The sequence below is a fragment of the Pleuronectes platessa genome, chromosome 1 (genome assembly GCF_947347685.1).
Source record: "Pleuronectes platessa chromosome 1, fPlePla1.1, whole genome shotgun sequence".
In the NCBI taxonomy this organism is placed as follows: Eukaryota; Metazoa; Chordata; class Actinopteri; order Pleuronectiformes; family Pleuronectidae; genus Pleuronectes; species Pleuronectes platessa.
Window position 1 is genome coordinate 31,176,829 of NC_070626.1, and position 18,679 is coordinate 31,195,507.

The following is an 18,679-nucleotide window of genomic DNA, read 5'->3' on the forward strand; positions in this document are numbered from 1 at the left end:
TACCTTGCCGGTGATTGGACGAACCATCTGTCTGTCGTCTGTCATAGTTGCTGAACAAGTCGGGGAAAAGAACATCTAGATAAAAACTTGTGTTGTTCTTTCCTCTGTCAATACAGACGTTGTCTCCAGGTCTGATCATCTGATGCTGCAGCAGCTGAACTCTTCAGGAGACGTTGTTGTTCCATCGGTTTCTTTGCTGTTGTCACATCTGGAGCCTCGAGACACAGCTCGTTGCTCCTCAGCTGCGTTTTCAGGTTATTTTCTCTTCTGTCTCAAACTACTACACTACTTGTGTGTTTGGTCTGATTTCCCAACGTCGCTCTGGCTGCAGATGTGTTTCCTTTGTTCAGCATGAGGCTGCAGTCGTCTCTTTGTCTCACGGAGCTGTAATTACTCCAGAAGGAAAACGGTGACCCAGGAGGAGCCTGTCCGGTCGCATCAGGGACGAGAAACCACTCTGGCAACCTGCCCATGAACAATTGTGATTTCTAGAATGTACAACAAAGCCGCTGGTCGCTGCTTCTGGGAATTAAGCTGAGGTGTTTGGGTACATTTACCAAAACCCTGCAGACCCGGATAACGCACCTGAGCTTGTCACATCAGCCACGATGTAACTTTCTTATCAGATGGAGACACGAGGGAGAAGTTCTGGATCAGGAACCTCTGACTCTCATGTTTCTGCTCTGACATTAAAACCCTGAGATTGTGTTTCACATCTCTGTGACCCCGACTCCGCAGAATCTCTACAGAGAATATTTCTCCCGTTTCTCAGTGACTCTGCAGTTACTGTTCGTTGACCTTTGTCTTAATTCTTTTGCAGCACACATGGTTTCTTACTGGGAGACGTGGCAGCGCCCCAACTTGGCTTCAGAGCTCGTTCTGTCGGACGCGGTTGTTCAAAGGGGGGCAACAGACGGCTAATTGGAGCTGTGCTATTTAAAGGAAAGACGGGCCTCTCATCAGGATCTAATGTCGGCTGATGACAGACGCTGTCAGGGAGGGGGGGGGGGGGGGTGAGTTAATAAAGAGACAGATGAGCACACAGTGTTTTTAGAAGAGTTGGGTATGAGAGGATCGGGAGGGCAGGGGCCTGCTGGTGGGTCGCTCTGCTGCCACGATGCAGGTGGAACACTGAAGATTATTATAGTTTAAGTCCATGTTGAAAGTTCATAATACTTCACTTCACTTATACTTTCCTCAGTTTGGCTCCTTCAGATATTTGTAATAAAAAGCTGAAAGCTCAACATGTCGTCACTGATTCCAACACTAATAATCTGATTTGTTGTATCCTGGTTTTTTTCACGCTTCAGTTTCCAGACGCTTCCTGTGACGCAGATGCAGAAGCTGCACGAGAAACATCGGAACCTGTGTTACTCGGGTTTTTGTGACCACTCGCAGGTTTTCACGTTTTGACATTTCACAGTGGAACTCAAACATGTATCTGCAGTGAAAAGTGAAAACGGGGATAAAGCCGGAGAGGAAACTGGATGAATGAAGATCGCTTCTTACTCTCAGCTCTGATCGTTCTCACACAAACTCATGAAACTATCAGGAGGACTCACACTGACCTTTGACCTCTGTCTCTTCCTGCAGCCACGTGTCAGTGTGTGTGTGTGTGTGTGTGTTTGTGTGACTCTGGTAAATCCACGTATGACCTTACAGAGCTTTTGTGTTTCCCCTGCGAGTCTTTGGCGGTCCAGCTCCTCTGAGGTCGGACTTATCAGGGGATCAACCACATTTCACTCATTAGAGCCTCGGATAAGATCCATCCCTCAGCCCGGGCTGTGTGTCTGTTTGTGTGTGTGGGTGTGTGTGTGTGGGTTTGGGTGAGTGTGTGTGTGAGCTCGCCCTATGATGGACGCTTGCATGGAGCTGCATCACGAGGCCCAGTTTGACACAAATCCACGGAGCTTTGTATCAAAGCCTGAACTATTTCCAAACACTCTCCCCTTCATAGTCTCCTTAAATGGGAAGAAGGCCGCAGGGTTCTCCAGCAGAGGAGACAGAGGAGCCTAATGCCCCCCCCCCCACTCGATGACGGTGAGCGTCAGAGAGCTGAGTCATCCGCTGACCTTCTCTTGCCCCCCCCCCCCCCCCGTCATATCATCACGAACACCTAATTGCTGCTCATTATTTTCAGGCGGAGAGATGGAGGGAGAGCGGGAGACGTGTTTCCCAGCAGGAGGTTTGATTCCCAGTGAGTGGGGGCGAGGGGGTAATGGTTTTCTGTTTGAGTGGAGTCGGCCACAGTCACTGTAATAAGTGAAGAGCCATATTCCACAGGTGCACATTTCTGTTTTTGTGCATCTACGTCACGGCGGCTGAGGAGGAAACTCGACCTGCTGCAGATTCACGAGGCAGCTCCTCCGTCTGATTGAGTTCTCGACTCGTCGATGATTTAAACGCTCAGTTCTCTCATTAAAGAGGCAGAAACAGGTGTTAATCAAATAGTGGGTGTTTGTAATTGAATGAGAGCCTCTGCTAATAAGCTGTGACTGCAGCCCTGAGTATTTGTAGCCCATTTATGAAAAGGCTATTCAATGCAATGAAAAGCATCTTTGTGTGTTCGGGGACACTGAGGTCTATTTGTGGGCTGATAAAGTGTGACACTGTTTGGATGTTTAACATTAACAGCTCTGGGTATTGTTACCCTCATGGTTCTTTATCGGGGTGGTACGGAGACGTGGACTCTTCCTGGAACTCATCGCAGATTCATTCAGGACAAAAATAGACAGTTTAAAGTTTCTCTAATGTGATTTTAGCTCTCATGAGTCTCATTTACAGAAGTTTATAACATCCTGACCTCCGAGTGTGAGCAGCTCTGTCTTTTATTTATCTCAATAATCATTATTAAAATGATAAAATGGATCTTATTGATGAGGAGGACTGCAGGTTGTCAGCTCATTTCCATCTGTAGGCAGGAAATACAAACTTCACCTCAACGTTATCTGTCCCTGAAGGTTTTACTGGAGGACATCGATGAGAACAACAAGGCACAACACAGAATACATACAAGAGGAGGGTTGAACAACAATGGTCCCAGGTTGATCTTACAATTGCTGAATGAATACAATAAAAACGAGAATAATAAAAAATATATAAAATACCAAGAATGCCTTCACTTCCACACTGAGTTAAGAAGGAGGTGAGAATGAATGAGAGCTCTTACAGGGGGAATCTGATCAGGAAGCCTTGATGGTGAAAAAGTTAAACTCAGGTCAAAGAAGTTGAGAACTGACGGATAAAGAGAGATTTTCCTCTCAACCTGTTTGTGGTTCAGTGAGGTTTCTGTGCCGGACCCGAGTGTGACTCCACTGAGACGGTTGTCAGGATATTAACCGAGGATCTTTACGATCTCCCGATGAAGAGCCACTCCCATCAACACAGGGACCGTGGATTTCCAGTAAATGTTTAAGGTCAGGACAGAAGTAAAAACTCTCACAGCTTGTTTGGTCCGGTTTAGTCTGAATCAAAACAACTGGTGTGAAAGTTTGGCTGCCTCAGTTTACTGACTTCTCTGTGGAGGACACTGAGCCAGACAAAGCACTCGGAGCGTCCTCGGCTAAAATGGAACAGAACTCGATCGGACTTTTCATGTCAAGAGCTCAAGTTCACACAGTTCGTCTTTCAGTTTGAATTCACTTGTGCTTTACTGGCCCCAGACTGACGATCCGACCCCGTGGAAGAGTGTTAAGAAAAATACATTTTAGCTACTCAACTGTTTGTGTTCCTCAAGATAATTCAGGATATCAATTCTGGAAATAGATTAATTAAATAAAGATCATTCGAGGAGGACTATGTCTTTGCTCCTCCTTGTCCTCCGACCCAGTAACCTTGACTCTTTGTTCTCACACAGATCCTGTTTAACCAGCAGCGCTCTCTCCTCTCTTAAAAATTGGATTTGGCCCAGGTGGCTCTGAGGACAGAACTGATTTACAGGTGCTCTGACACGCATCGTAATCAGGATGGTGTCGCCAGGAGGTAATTCATCGGAAACCTCCCGAGCTGAGAACACCAACAACGAGAGGAGAGGAGCCGGGAGACTACGGGCTCAAGGTCAAACGAACACAACAACAGGAGGAAGGCAGACGTTTTCATGTTCATGATCACGATCTTAGTGTTGAGTCTCCACACATCAAAGGCTGCAGGCTCCGGTTGGACAGTCCTCGCTGAAATGACGACTGTAACGAAGCTCGCTCGCCGCCTCGTCCACAGCAGCTGTGAGGTCACCGAGGCTCCATGGCAACCAGAGATTGAAATGAGTGTGATTCTACAACGAAGGAAAGTGACGAGAGACGAGAAGACCTGGTGTTTCTGATTCATCGTCTTTTCATTCCTCACATTCTCCATCCTCGTCAAACAGTCACTCAGAAGCTGTTTTTACACATGAACTCTAAATATGTGGACACGATTTTAATGACGTTTTGTGTAGTTGGTGTTTGTGAAGTAGCAGCAGGTTGTTTGGTCCGACTCGTTCACAACAACAGGAACATGTGGGGAACATCTAGGCTGTGGAAAGATCAGTGTTGTTGTTTACAGCTCTTCCACACCGGCGTCGGTCCTCATCACCAGAAGATCTGGAATCTCCTCGTCTTTCCAAGTGGACGTCTTCGTCTTCTACGTGTACGGCTCCTCTTCTTCATCCTGAGATAGTTCATCATCAACAAGTCCACTCGCTCTCTGACAGACAGATGTTTGTTGAATCAAATAACAAAACACCAAAACCCATAAGACACAAGCAGATGAAGTGAGGAAGTCGGTTTTCCTGTTCCTTCAGGAGGAGCAGACTTCCCCGGTCGTTGTGCGTTGCTGATGTGTGCGTTGTCGTGCAGACCTGAGGCAGCGCTGCAGGACCAATGAGAATCTCCACGACCTCCTCTCCTCCGTCTCTTTGTCTTCACACCATGTCGCCGGAGGCTGGCGGCTGCGTCACTTGTGGTTTTCTCTGAGAATAAAAGGCAGAAGAACAGAGAGGAGGTGAATGATCTGTGTGTAGAGATCAGTTCTAATGTTGTCTCTGAATATACACTGCTCCGGTGTGTGTGTGCTGCTACACATGAAGTTTGTGTGTCTGGTATAGTCTCTGCGGCAAATAAATACTTATTTGACTCCTGATTGGTCGAGTGTCAAATATATGGGCGGGAACCCTCAACACCACTTCACGATCATCAACAGAACTCGTTCCTCAGTTAAGGGGCAGAATCCTTCAAGCATCATAAATGAACGTCACGAACAGGATTCGAACCTGTGCGGGGAAACCCCATTGGATTTCGAGTCCAACGCCTTAACCTCTCGGCCACCGTGACCGTATAGAACCTGACCAAAGCACAATGAGTCGTTTGATAGGTCAGGCGGGGGAGCATCCAGCTGTTGAAGCCTTTGTTTCTCAGGGATGGACGATCCAGTTGAAGGAGCCTTGGTAATGGGACGACCATATTTTGGAGGGAGTGATAAGGAACTGGTGATTTTTTATTCTACTTTTTATTAAACCAATAAGGTGACCCTCAGTCGTAGCTTCTCAGTGACTCAATGACTCGGAGTGAAGTGACGTCTCATCAGATTCTGCAGAAGTTTGAATAAACACAATGTTTCTGAATTCAGACGATCACAGTTTAGAGCTTTGTTTACATTAACTCCTCTGATTCTGAGCCTCTGGTGATTTCACACTCAAAACTTCCTCCTCCTGGAATCTGATGATGCTTGTGTCCTTCACAAAGTCAGAAACCACAGAATCGCTCAGTGTTTGATCTTTAATACATCACATCAGTGTTGTCAGGCTGGAAAACTGATGTGAGCTATCTCTGCCGTCACAAAACAGTACGATACCTTCCCTCAGATTCTTCTCCTTCCTTTCTTCTTTTCAAGGTGAAGCGTGCGGCAGCCAGTCCTCGTCCCGATCTCTGGAAATGAAGTGAAGATGACAGAAGAGAAGACGTGGAAACAGTCGGAGTCTGGTGAGTTCACCTTCTTCTCTCAGATTCTGACTTTCTCATCAGCGAAGTGACGGACGTGTTTAAAAAACTTGAAATTTGTTCTTGAGGATCCAGCGTTTGACTAATGAGTAAAGGTTAATTTATTCTGACTTACCGTATATAAAGAGATAATGATGAATCGTGTTTCAGTGACGTTATTTCTATCAAACACTTTGTGGCTCGTTTCGTTCCAAATATCCAACACAGAAGTTTATTAGAACCTTTGAATTAAGATCATTAGAATCTCTAGGATCCTGTCTTTTTTAACTCTGACCTTTGAGGAACAAACATCTTCTTCATCTCCCCACAATCCCATTTGGCTCTGAATTATTGAAGCGACTGGTACTTTGGGCGAGAAACTGAGTGAGTTTCCACTTCTTTTTCGGAAAACCACTTTTCTTTCAAGCCCACACGTACACACACACCTTCAGATGAACCCTCCCCCCCAAAAAAGCTCCCCCATGTGTTGTGTAGTGAAGCGCTCATGCAGAAGGCTGCACCGGGCGACCTCGCCCTCCTCCCGTCCTCCCGCCAACCCTCTGCTTCAGTCCAGCGGAGGCCGGTACACTTACATAAGCCGACCCTCACCTCACTGCCCTGCTCCCTTTTACTGTTACTACCGGCTGGGTGCCTCTCACAAACTCTGCCCGTCGATGTGTTTTATCCTCTGCAGACCTGAACTGAACCGTGTCCAGTAAACTGCTGCTGTCGCCGTGATGTAGCGTCTTTGTTCTGCACGTAAAGATCAAAACGGTCTCATGGGTGAAAGAGAGGAAGAAGAAACGCAGCCGCCGGGTTCAGGCCTCACCAGCTCACACCCTGGGGTCACCACGGACACAGGAGTGTTTCTGGTAAAGTCGTTTTAACAGGCTCGGCTTTCTTAAACACTGAGGAACCGGTTGATGCGCGGTGTTAAAAGCAGCTCTGGTCTCTCGTCACGGCTCCATGCGTGTGCTTGGCGTGACCGTTGAAGGTTCAGTTAGAGAACGAGGAAACTTTTAACCTCTCGTGATGACGCTGTGCTGCTGTGAGATGTTTTCAGAGCGCAGTAAAGTGAAAAGGTGACGGCGAGGTGAAGAGCTGTGTTAACACACTTTCCAGGATCCCGGGGAAACCTGGGAACTTTATTTCTTCTGAAAAATAACTTTCCCCATCTTCTTTATCTTTTCTGCTGAGAGCAAACTGTCGTATCTCTGTAATGAAAAGTTCTCAGCTCAAGGAAGAGATGTTGGAAAATAGTGGCACTGACGACCGCTGATGGTTAATTGGATCCACATCTTCAGGATCTTCAGTCTCACACTGATGGTTTGTGGGCTCGCACGGACACGTCAGGTGTGTGTGTGTGTTTTGACGGCTCCCCCATGATCGCCCCCTGGTGTCTTGGATGCAGTATAAATCACAAACCCCACCTCCTCCATGTTAGCAGAGTGGACGTGGACCAAACTACAAAATCATAGTAGACCTTAAATGTATCTCAGAGATGGTTTCTATCATTTCAGGTAGTTCTTATCACTCTGATGTCGAAGTTTTCATGTTTCTGATCAGTTTGGTTGTGATTAGTTATTTGATGACATTAAAACAGGCTGAGACGTCATGACTGACACGTGAAAGTGACTCATGATTGGTCGAGTTCAGCCATGGGCGGGACATCGACACCACGACTCAACTCCACTCTCTCGCTGCTGCAGAGACTCCGAATGACTCGATCACCACAAGATGGCAGCGTTTGTATCGGAGATATTTTAGCTTCATTTCCGATAGTGTTAGGAAGTGGAGACACATCGTCCGTCTTCATTTAGAGTCATCGATCGACTTTGTTTACAGACGAGCGGCGGTTCATCGGATTCATGGAGGAGATGACTCAGCTGATTGCGCGTTGTGTCCTCTGCTCTTTGTTTTCTGACCGGAGAAGATCCAGAGTGAGTGGAAGCCTCTGCAGGAGGTTTTTATTATTGAAACACAGCGACATGTGCTTTGACTGAATGTGCTGCAGTGTTTCCTCTTTACTGCATGAACTTCCTGTCAGTGTGGATTAGTGCTGGGCCGCCGCTCCGCCCTGGAGAGGAGCTGTTAAGATAACTCAAGCTTCAGCCTGATTTACGGCAGAGATGAAGTGAAAGTAGGAGAACGTGTTGGTGTTGAAGGACGTTTACACAGAATAAACCTGCTCGCTGCCACAGAACACGACAGCGTGAACACACCTGAGGTGACTCGTCGGGGACAGATGTGACGCTCATCAGCAGGAGGAAGTGATCTCAGGCTCTAATTCATCTTGAACTGGTTTAATATGGTTTAACTACCTTTAATTATACAAACATTTAATTTGACTCGGATTTAGAGTCACCTGATTGATTCTCATTAATGTGATTTTCTGTGTTTGTTTGATAAACTCACACACATGAACTTTACGTTAATTAAGCCCCATTCATTTTATCATTATTGTGAACAAAGGTTAAACGTCTGTAACGACGGGAGCGACTCATCAAACGAGAGAAACCTAAACTGCTGGATTCTGTCTTTTTCTCTCTGTGAACAGTTTATTAGCCTGGCAACAAACTTGCTGTTTAATCACGCGTAGGCAACTAGCTGCTTCGTGAACCTTATCACGTACTCACGGAAGTGCTTAGGTACTACATGTGTTACTGGAGCATTCCAGTAGAGGGCACACCACAGAACTCAGACTAAAGATCGTAGAACGCTCTGCTCTACCCAGGACCCAGACAAAATATAGCTTCTGATCGCTCTGCAACTTCGGTGCTTTCAACATTAACAAAGAAGGCAACCCTTGAGTAGAGCGACATTTGGTGAATGTGAAGATCAAGACAGGAAAAACGATGACGTCTGGACCTGGTCGGCTTTTCTTCAAAACTCCACCATCTCTTGTTGCTGATGATTTGCCCACAGACCCGGTCAAGCACTCACTCTCCGTAGTTAGTTCCAATCTGTGGAAAACTCAGACATTTAAAGTTTAAACAGATTATTAACCACACGTTAAACTAACTCGTTAAAGTTACATTTTCTTCGACAGAGATCTGGACCGGCTCTGACATACGTCTCATTTCTAAAGCACATATATGTAAATGTCCCCGCGGGTGGTCTCTTCTCGGAGCACTCAGGTGTCCTTGAACGCAGCTCCACCGGCAGCTTCGTGCCGTCGTAACCTGCAGGGCGGCTCTCAGATCCAGATGAAGGGTCCTCAGTGCGTCTGCGGAGCGCCGACAGCCAGAGGAGACACTCGGAGCGATGTAACAGCTGGTCTCCGGAGAGGACAGGGAAACGTGGACCACACCAGGAGGACGGAGACGTGTTAGAGTGTGTGGAGGAGCGAGGGCTGAGCCAATAAGAGCAGAGAAGTCGAGACAAGGCGTTAACGAGTGAGCGATGGAGTGGAGAGCGAACACTTCACACTGAGAGACGTAAACACACAACTTCATAATCACGTTGCATAAAGGACGAGAGGAAGAAGAATATTCTGTCCCATGAGGAGGTTTGACATGTATTCTGTTTTTTTTAGGTTCTGACAAAGAAAATTGGAGATAAAATAAGATTCATGTGTCATTTCTTTAGGTTTTTATATATTTTAATATAGTTTTTCTCCATTTTTTTATTCGATGGTTGAAACACGTCAAACCTGGTTGGGAGGGGGTTAAGGCTAAGGCAACCATTTTGTTAAAGGAGTTCATCGTATCATCAGATGTAATCAGAAAATAATTAGTAAGTAATAAGTTGAATTTGATACATTGTGACAAAAATAATATCAAATAAATCACTTTGTGTGCGTGTGTCAGTGTCAGCATGTTTGTGTGTGTTCGTAAGCTTGTGTCTGTGTGTGACTGCGTTAGTTAGAGTGTGTGAGTGTTTGTTGGTTCATGCGTGTTTGTTTGTGTGTCAGTATATATGAGTTTGTGTGTGTGTTAGTTTGTGTGTGTTTGTGTGTGTCTTAGTTTATGTGTGTGTCAGTATATATGAGTTTGTGTGTGTGTTAGTTTGTGTGTGTGTGTGTGTGTGTATATTAATTTTGTGTGTTTGTGTGTGTGCGTCTCCTCACTGAACTGAATAAATTACATTTCTCGTCGACCGCTGACTTGAGGATTGAGAACTGAAACCTGACAACTTCTGGTTCTGATTCCTGCTCCGGTCCTTGGGCGGGAAGCTGAGGTTGAAAGGTTCTGGAGAAGATTTCATTTCTCGCTGTAGATATTCATGGTAAAATAATGAGACATCTTTGTGCGTCGGGGCTCTCATTAATAAAGCAGCAGCCTGGCGCTCGGTGGGGGAGCCCGGAGAACAGGAACACGACTCCATCTTTAAGTTATTACTGAAGCAGCTCTGATGGTTCGGTCGAGGTTAATGTGGAAATGTAACGATGATGATTCGTTTCACCTCGACCTTCATTGTTGGTCCCACGTGAAACGTTTCATCATCACTTACCTGCAGCTGAAAAGAGCACAGCTCAGTTACACCAGTTACATGATGATGAACGTCTTTGTTTCCTCTTGTGGCTTTTTCTGCCGAGTTCCCTGCTGGAATCATTATAATGTGATTTATTGATTAATTTTTAATATCTTGAGCAGTAATGTTCAATTATCCCTTTACATTGAATCCCTGCAGGAGCTTCATGTCCTCACATCACGTTTGAATTTATCATTTGAATTTGTAATGCCTGGTTGCGTTTTGTGCCCGATTCTGATCCAAATTCTGAGTTGTTCGATTCCTTTAAGATTCAGACTGAGTTTGAGTTTGTCATGTGTTGCTGGTACGTGCAGCGAACAGGAAGTGGGGGGAGCGATCAAGTGAAAACAAACAGGGAAGGTGTACGCTGGAGCATCATCATGTACCCTTCATACCCAGAGGAATTCAACTGGCAACCCTACAGGTCCTAAAATCAATTCCATCAAACAGAAACAAACAAATGTTCCCCTTTTTAAAAAGGAACAAAATAGAAAGAACTACACATAAGAATCGTTTTCAGGAACTTTAAGGATTCAACATCTCAGGGTGGGATTCAACGTCCTTTCATTCGGCGACACTTTGTTTAATTCTCGGCCTGAAGCTTCTGCTGTGTATTCAGCCGTCACTGCACCTCCATTGCTATTTTTGGGAACCACTGGTTTAGAGCGGAGATGATTTTAAGCTCACACAAATGGATTCAAACTGATCTTCTCCCCTGCTGAGCCGGACAGACTCAAAAAGCCTCCAGCTGCACCACGGAGCTGAGTGAGGCTCGACTCCCCGGACGCCAAGCGAGCGAGAGCCAATCAGGGTCAGACGCACTGAGCAGTGGACATAGAACAAAGTGGAGGAATATACGAAAGTTGCAGTCGCCAGCTTCCTGAGTCTCTAAGATTTGTCTTACAGAAGGAGGGAGACATGACAGAAGTTGATGATCACAACACAACACACTTCCTGAACCACAGATCAACGAGAGGCAGGCTTGGGATTGGCTGCACGTTGGGATGAACAGATCACGAGCGAGTTCGAGTTTCTCCATCGTGTCTTTGTGCTTAAAGCTTTGAACTAGTCGACATCTACACCTGAAGCCTGGTGAGACTGTGTTGCACTGATATGTATCTTTGTTTGTAGTGAACAGCGACACAATCAAATGTTTGTGACCAAGTTTCTGTCATTTTAAGTCGTTCTTATCACACTGATGTTGGTTCAAGTACCGCTGGCTCCGTCCCTCGGTCGTAAGTGCACAGACCGCTGCTTTTTAATCCACTTCCTTCCTGCTGAAAGTTCCCAGCCCACAACCACACAGAGCTCTGGTCACAATCCGTCGCCCCCCCCCCCCCGCTTCAGGGTCGCGGTGAATGTGACTCCAGCCGGAATGAAAAGGGCCCTAATGAACTCTGCTATTGTGTGACCAGGATTAGAGTCAGTGTTCAGGAAAGTAATTCACTCTTTCATTTCAATTTATTCATTCATACTGTGTTTTTAAACATCAAGGAATGGTTTCAACAAAATCTGATTCCTTTGAGGAAAATGTGAAACTGTAAAAAACGTCCTTTAACTCTGCTCGTTTGTTTCATTTTAATTTCTACCTTTGTTTTTTAGCATAAATTAAACACAAATCGTCAGTGCTTTGAAAATCCATAATACTTGCTAAAGCATGTAATTACCATGCAATAAAACAAATTACAGGCAACATTCAAAGAGGCACTTTTGATTTTTTTAATCATTTAATTGATTTAGTCTTTTTCATGAAAAGAGGTGACTGTAGTGATTCTTCTACAGTCGCCCCAGCGTCTAATTAATCAGCCTGCGTGTGAATCGGCCAGACATTTAGTCAATGCATCAGGTGGTTAAAACATTACCAAATGGCTCCTTAAACACAGCAATAAGGGCGGGATGAGTTGGTGACACTGATCGCAAAATTCCTCCGTAGTCCAGAGTTTCTCATTCCAGATCTTCGTGGTCTACGCTGCACAACAAGGAGGAAGTCTCCCTGGGCTGCGTAGACTCTGTCCTCCCAAGGACACAGAGAGTCCTCTGAGACACAGCTTCAGTCTTGCTGTCTCATCTTCCTGCAACTGCTCAGAAAGACTGAACTATCCAAAGAAGTGTTTTCACACTGCAAAAGAACCCAGACCACCTCAGAGATCAGACTAACCTTTCACACTTGATATTTAGGTTCAGAATAAACTGTAAAGTCTGAAGGTCTGATCCAGACAAGGTATGAAAGAGCTCTGATTGTGCCTGAATTGGACATATGAGTGAAAGAGAACACTTTTGACATTTAAACAGTAGCTGTATAATTATGTGAGTGAATTTGACTCTTTGAGATAATAAAAGCAGTATAAAGAGGCCATTTACCATTTGTTATCTTTAATATGCATCCAAGAATAACTTGAACTATGAGTGTTCAGTCCTCGGGCTTTGAAGGAACCTCTTCTGTACTCATGCTCTGCCTGTGAGGCGGAAACTCACCATTATTCCAGGAAAATCATCCCACTTGCACTAAGTGACCTTTTCTTTTATAATGATTAACTTCATTGGAGCTGTGCAACGTAGCAAAGCTGTAAAGGAAAGAGTTTTCTCTGCAAGGCTGAAAAACTCAGTGTGAGGAAACCAGAGTTGACGCCTGAACAAAGTGCGATTAAAGCTGTCAAATGTCCATTGATCCACGGAGGTCGTGTGATTTCAGAGCAAAGGTAATCTACGTACTGATCCATAGAGTTTATAACGTTGTTAGCATTAATGTCTTAAGTTTTCCAGGCTCCTCTCGCCAGGAGCCGATGGTGGTGATGGTCACATGTCCACAGCTTCAGCCATCATGTGCAAGAAAAGAGACGTCCTCTGATTGCTGCTCCTTCCTCTTGAGGGTCCAGTGACTCTCTGTCGGAAAGTGACGGGCCAAGGTTAGCTGTTAGCATGCTAACTTCAGTAAATGTTAAGATGTCATTAAAATAGAAGCATACACTTAGTTGCTGTTTTTTTTCTGAGAGAGTAAGTAAGTAAACCATTGTTAATGCTAACGTTAACTATGTAGCAATAGCAAAAACGTACAAACACCTTTAAGAGATGTGTGCTTCATCGTTGATGTTAAGCTGATTCGTATCCGTCTGACCAAAGACTGGATGGATAAAATGTTGTATGATATTCATGTTCCCCGGAGGATGAAGGTTACACTTGCTGATCCTTTGCCTTTTCATCTAGCGTCATCATCGGGTCAAGATATAAATGTTTGTGCATTGATATTTAAGATTATGACCATGGTTGTTTTACGCCAAAGCATTTCATCAAAAACAAATACACTAAAATAAAATGTTGAGCTGATGATGGCACCAAATGAAAAATCAGAGGATCCGCAACGTTATAGCAGTTCATCCTGAGGGGAACATGAATATAAGAAATACATTTTCGTTACATCCATCTTATAGTTGTTGAGATATCATTCAATCAACTTCAGGAGGAAACGCCATCAACTCTCCAGATTCTTCTGAAACGTGTCTGACAGATGATTGACTCACAGACCAAATAAATATTTATGAGACTTTTTAAAAAGATGCTTGAATCTGACTTGTTGTGAAATTGAGAGGAGAGCTCATTTTCCATCCAGAGATCAACCTCAGATCTCTAATCTAAAATATATATTATATCAAGTAACAGGCTCGGAAAGGGATACATGAACAAAGAAAAGACCCTAACCCTTGACTTTATAGATATTTACATCACTAATCATTTCCCACAAAGTGTTTAAAAACCATCAGAGACAGAGCTGCTGGTTGATTACACAGTAAAGCTTGTGTTAAATTAACTTACAGGTAGAACAATCAATCAGCTCTGACACAGCTTCCTGTGGCGTCTGCCGCTGAGAGGGATTTTCACGTTTACCGATCTGAAACCAACTCAACGTGATGATCAATGGAGGTGGATGAATTATAAGTGAAGAGTAATTTCACACTCCACTTCCACTTCGTCACGGATGTTACATCTGGTCATGTGACGTGGGGGAGGGGAGAGCACTGCTGCACATTGAACACACACATAAAAACACACAATGCTGTGATTTCACCAACAGGCCTCAAAATAGTTGATCCTAGGATTGGTTTGCTGAATTATTTCAGCAAACCAACGCACCTGCACATCACCACGTTCTGTTTACATCTCTGTACTACATTCCCCAGGGTGCAACAAGAGTGAAGCCATTGCTGTATTATCAAACAGCTAGTGATGCTAACGGTAGATCAACCCTGGTCCTGATCACCAGCTCTGATTTAGCCACCTTAGCTAACTTAGCTTACTAAACTCGTAAAGCTATTAGCTATCTTATTATCTTCATCACACAATGAATCGTGGGAAGGGTTGGTCGGCCAAAGAAGGATCTTACCTGCTGGAGAGTCGAGCCTGTAGCTGCTCGTTGGGGGAACTGTTGGGTACAGATGCTCTAAATTACACAACATTATATAACTGTACATAGCAAGATCTTTATCGTAGCACAAGTCTGTGCCGTTGGGATGTAGTCGGTCTTTAAACGCAGCCTCTTAATAACGGGTCCATGCCAGTGACCCAGCTAATGTGCTGCTAATGTTAAACCTGGGGCCTGATCACCTGCGTTTTAAATATTAGATACTGATATAGCTGCAGTGGCTTCTCCGCTGATACGTCACATAATGGTACGTACAAACGAGTGCTGAGGTTTGATGTAGATGAAAATGACAGGCCTGAAATTCTAAATCTGTCTTTCTGAGGGTTAGATCAAGTTCTGTGGATGAAACATTCAGACGTGGTGTTCACTGCTTATTTGACTTGTGTCTTGTATCATATACAAACATCATATGGACACAAATACAAGGTTCAACACTTTATTTGAATGTTTCATTTGAGTATTTTCGCATTGGTGCCACAGAATATATACGATTATTCTGTTATCCACCTCTTTAAAGTCTTACTTCAGTTCTGGTCTAATTTCCTGCTGCAGCCGGTGCTGAGTTGGTTTCTGAGCCTCGTCTCCTGTGAAAATCCTGCAGTTTCACTGTATAAACTTCAATGTGGCAGCTGCTTTGTGTCAGTATTCGATGGATTTCCTGTGTAATACTCTGCTGAAGGCATCAAGTCCCGGGACAAAGTATATATCTGTGTTGCGTAGACTCCTCCAGCCGTCAAATCATCCTCTATCCTCTCCCATTATATCCGACAGTGTTTCTGTAACTGGCGTGAGCAGAGGAGTGAGAAGACAACTTTGAAGTTCAATGAAGCGCTCCACTTCAAAGTTCTGCACCGCAGGATTAGCCCAGGAAGGAGATTACTGTAATTGGCGACTGTAGAGGTGGAACAAAAGGTTTCCGCTTTGTCAGAGAGGTGGATGTTCTATAGTGAACCAGGGCTCACACATAGAGGCCGTTTAAAGGGAAAATCCACTGTAAAGCAAAGTAACCAAGTTGTTTTATTAAAGAAAGGTAACTTTCATTTTACAGTTTCATTTTTTATTTAAAAGGCCAATTCATGCCTCTGCTTCTCTAAAAGAAGGAACAAACCAAACCTTTATTTTCTTCGTTGAAATTCGTAAAAGGAAAAGTAATTTCTCTTCAACACTACGTAGTAACACTTGCTATTATTTTGAAGTAAACAGCAGTTAAAGAGATAGGAGCTAAAACCAAGTGTTTCAGACAGAGGCTGAAAAGAGGAGCAGCAGCGATGGACAGTTTCTGAATAAGACCAGAAATGTCTCCGGGAGGAGTTGACACGTTGCTACAGAGGACAGTCTTCATCAATCACGTTTAGTGAAAACTTAAACCAAAACGTTACGATTGTTCTTAGTATGCACAGAGTCTGTATTAAATATAATATAATGAATCTGTGTAAATGGTTCAGTCACTGTTGCCTCAGGATCAAACCAGCTTATATAGAATTTGCATTTTCTAAATCGTAACTAATTCCTGGTGACTGGAAACGATTTCATAGCATCTCATGACGCTGTAGAAAATATTAAAACTCTAGAAAGGTACAGCTGTGTTACCTCGTGTTTATGTTCTGTTTGATTTATTTTATACCTGAATAACAGAAGCACGTTAGACCTGCAGCTTTTCCACTGAACCGTCTCGCTGGCTCCAGGTAAACGCTCACGGTGACATTCATTAACCCTGAGAAAGCCGAGGAGGAGCCTGTAAATCCTCAGCGTGACTTCACAACAACACTGTGAAAACTGAGTTATCTCCTTGTTGCTGCTCTGGTTTTGGAACGCAGCTCCGTGTTTGTGCAGTGAACTGTTGAGTCGGCAAATAGGCAACGATTTCTAATTGTCGAACCGGAGTAAGTGGATGAGTTCCAAAGTGATTTAGTTCTGCCTGGTTTCTCCTCAATGGGCCGTTCGAGTGTTAACGTTCACAGAGTGAGACAGAGATCCGGGTAAGTGACAAAGTTAAGATTCACCTCTCATCAGTATCATCAGCAACAGCTCACTGAGCCAAGAGGAGAAGCTGAGTGAATACTGGAGATGACACACATTACAGGAACACTCCACACTATCGATCGTGAGCTGCAGCTAAAGTGAAGGATGCTGCTCGGCCTGCTGGAAAACAATGAGTTGACGATCAGGTTCTTCAGAGCGGAGGGAACGTGAGGACTTCCTGTTGTTACAGCTTATTTATCAGAAAAGCTTCAGCATCTTTCTGCCTGAAGACTCTTGGAAAATCTGTGTGCAGAGCGTGGACGTGGTTATAGTTGGATGAGATTCAGTTTTTCATTCCGTTCACATTTGAACCAATACCTGGAATTCACCCAATGGGAACTTTCTTCTGTGCTTTATCTCTGTGTGAAACACTTTCATTTTCTGTTGTGTTGTTGTTGTGCTGCACTGTTCATACTCTAATATTTCCTGTAAATCGACCTATTGTCTCACGAACCGTTCCACTCATCGGCCTCAAACTTGGCTTGTGTATTGTTAATGAACTGGGAAGTGCAGTGCCGTGTTTGGTGGGATTTGAACATGCGATACTTTCAGTGTTGAAGAACAAACAAGCAACCAGTGCTCTGTAGCACCAGCGGGGGCGGGGCAGTGTGTCTTCAGTCTGTGGACACGTGAACAGTAGTAAAGACATTTCAATTTCATAAAAACAATTCATAAACCAGGTAGGATGAACACAATGTGTCCTAGCTTCCTTCTGCACACAAACAAGTCAAAGTAAAAGTAAACTTTATTGTCAATTCTGCCACATGGATAAAATTCAGCTTCTCTCTAATTCACGGTCTTTATATATAAGTAGATTTAAGATATAAATACAAGTAAGTACATTACATTAAATATATTATTTTACATCTTACAACAGTTTGAGGAGGATGTAGCAGACGCGGATGAAACACCTGGAGCTAGTGAATTAAACGTGGTTTCAGGACCTTGTTGGTGGACGCTTTGTAAATGGTTTCCTCAGGTGATCTGATGCAAATGTGAAACATCAATAAGAAACGTTTGGTTTTAACCTGGACGTTCAGAGGAGACAGGTGTGTGTGTGAGGAGTTAGCTTGTTATTGACACTAACACGGTGAGGACACGCACAGGCTTCAGTGGAATCACTTAGTTTTCACCCTGGTCTCTGATGCTGTGTGTGTGTGTGTGTGTGTGTGTGTGTGTGTGTGTGTGTGCATGTGAGTAGCGTAGAGTGAGATTTCCCTTCAAGCCTGTTTGAGATTCATAGCTTTAGAATTGGACTCTAAAGTGCAGCGCGGCCTCTTTTTAAAAAGCAGCCACAGATTCCGGCGCCTGTCTGGCCCTTATCCTCCGGAGACCCACTTAAAAGTTTGGGCTTTTTTTTTTCAAAGTTTGGCGTCTAAAATCCAGCATGACAACAAGCAGGGGCGAGCGAGGAGGAGTCGCTGTGTTCGTCAGAGACGTGAGTTGGTTTAACCTGAGAGGAGCTGAGTGTTTCTGAGCCGAGGGGCACGTTACACCTGCAGTTAATTAAAAACAAAATGTACGAACACTGTGACAAGTTGTTACCGCTGCTGGTCTGTTGTGTGTTCAGCTACAAAACGTTCACACAGTTTGGGAACTAGAGATAGTGAGACCCTGGATCTGCTCACAACACAGAGTCCTGACAACCTGTGAACACAGAAGAGAATAAACAGAGAACAGCCACAGTCTTTATTCACAACAGATCCCGTTCACACTGTTTTTATTTACAACCGATTCAGTTCACACTGTTTTTATTTACGACAGATGAAAAATGAGTTATTGATTTTTGAAAACGACATCATAGGAAAGTTCAGTC

The 18,679-nt window shown here is 44.3% G+C and overlaps 1 non-coding gene across 1 annotated transcript; it reads right to left on the reverse strand.

Annotated features, from left to right (window-relative positions):
* Window positions 1-5,224: 5,224 nt before the first annotated feature.
* On the reverse strand, window positions 5,225-5,306 carry trnas-cga (transfer RNA serine (anticodon CGA)). Its single transcript has one exon. It is a non-coding gene; the product is annotated as a tRNA-Ser (tRNA).
* Between the last annotated feature and the right edge of the window lie 13,373 nt (window positions 5,307-18,679).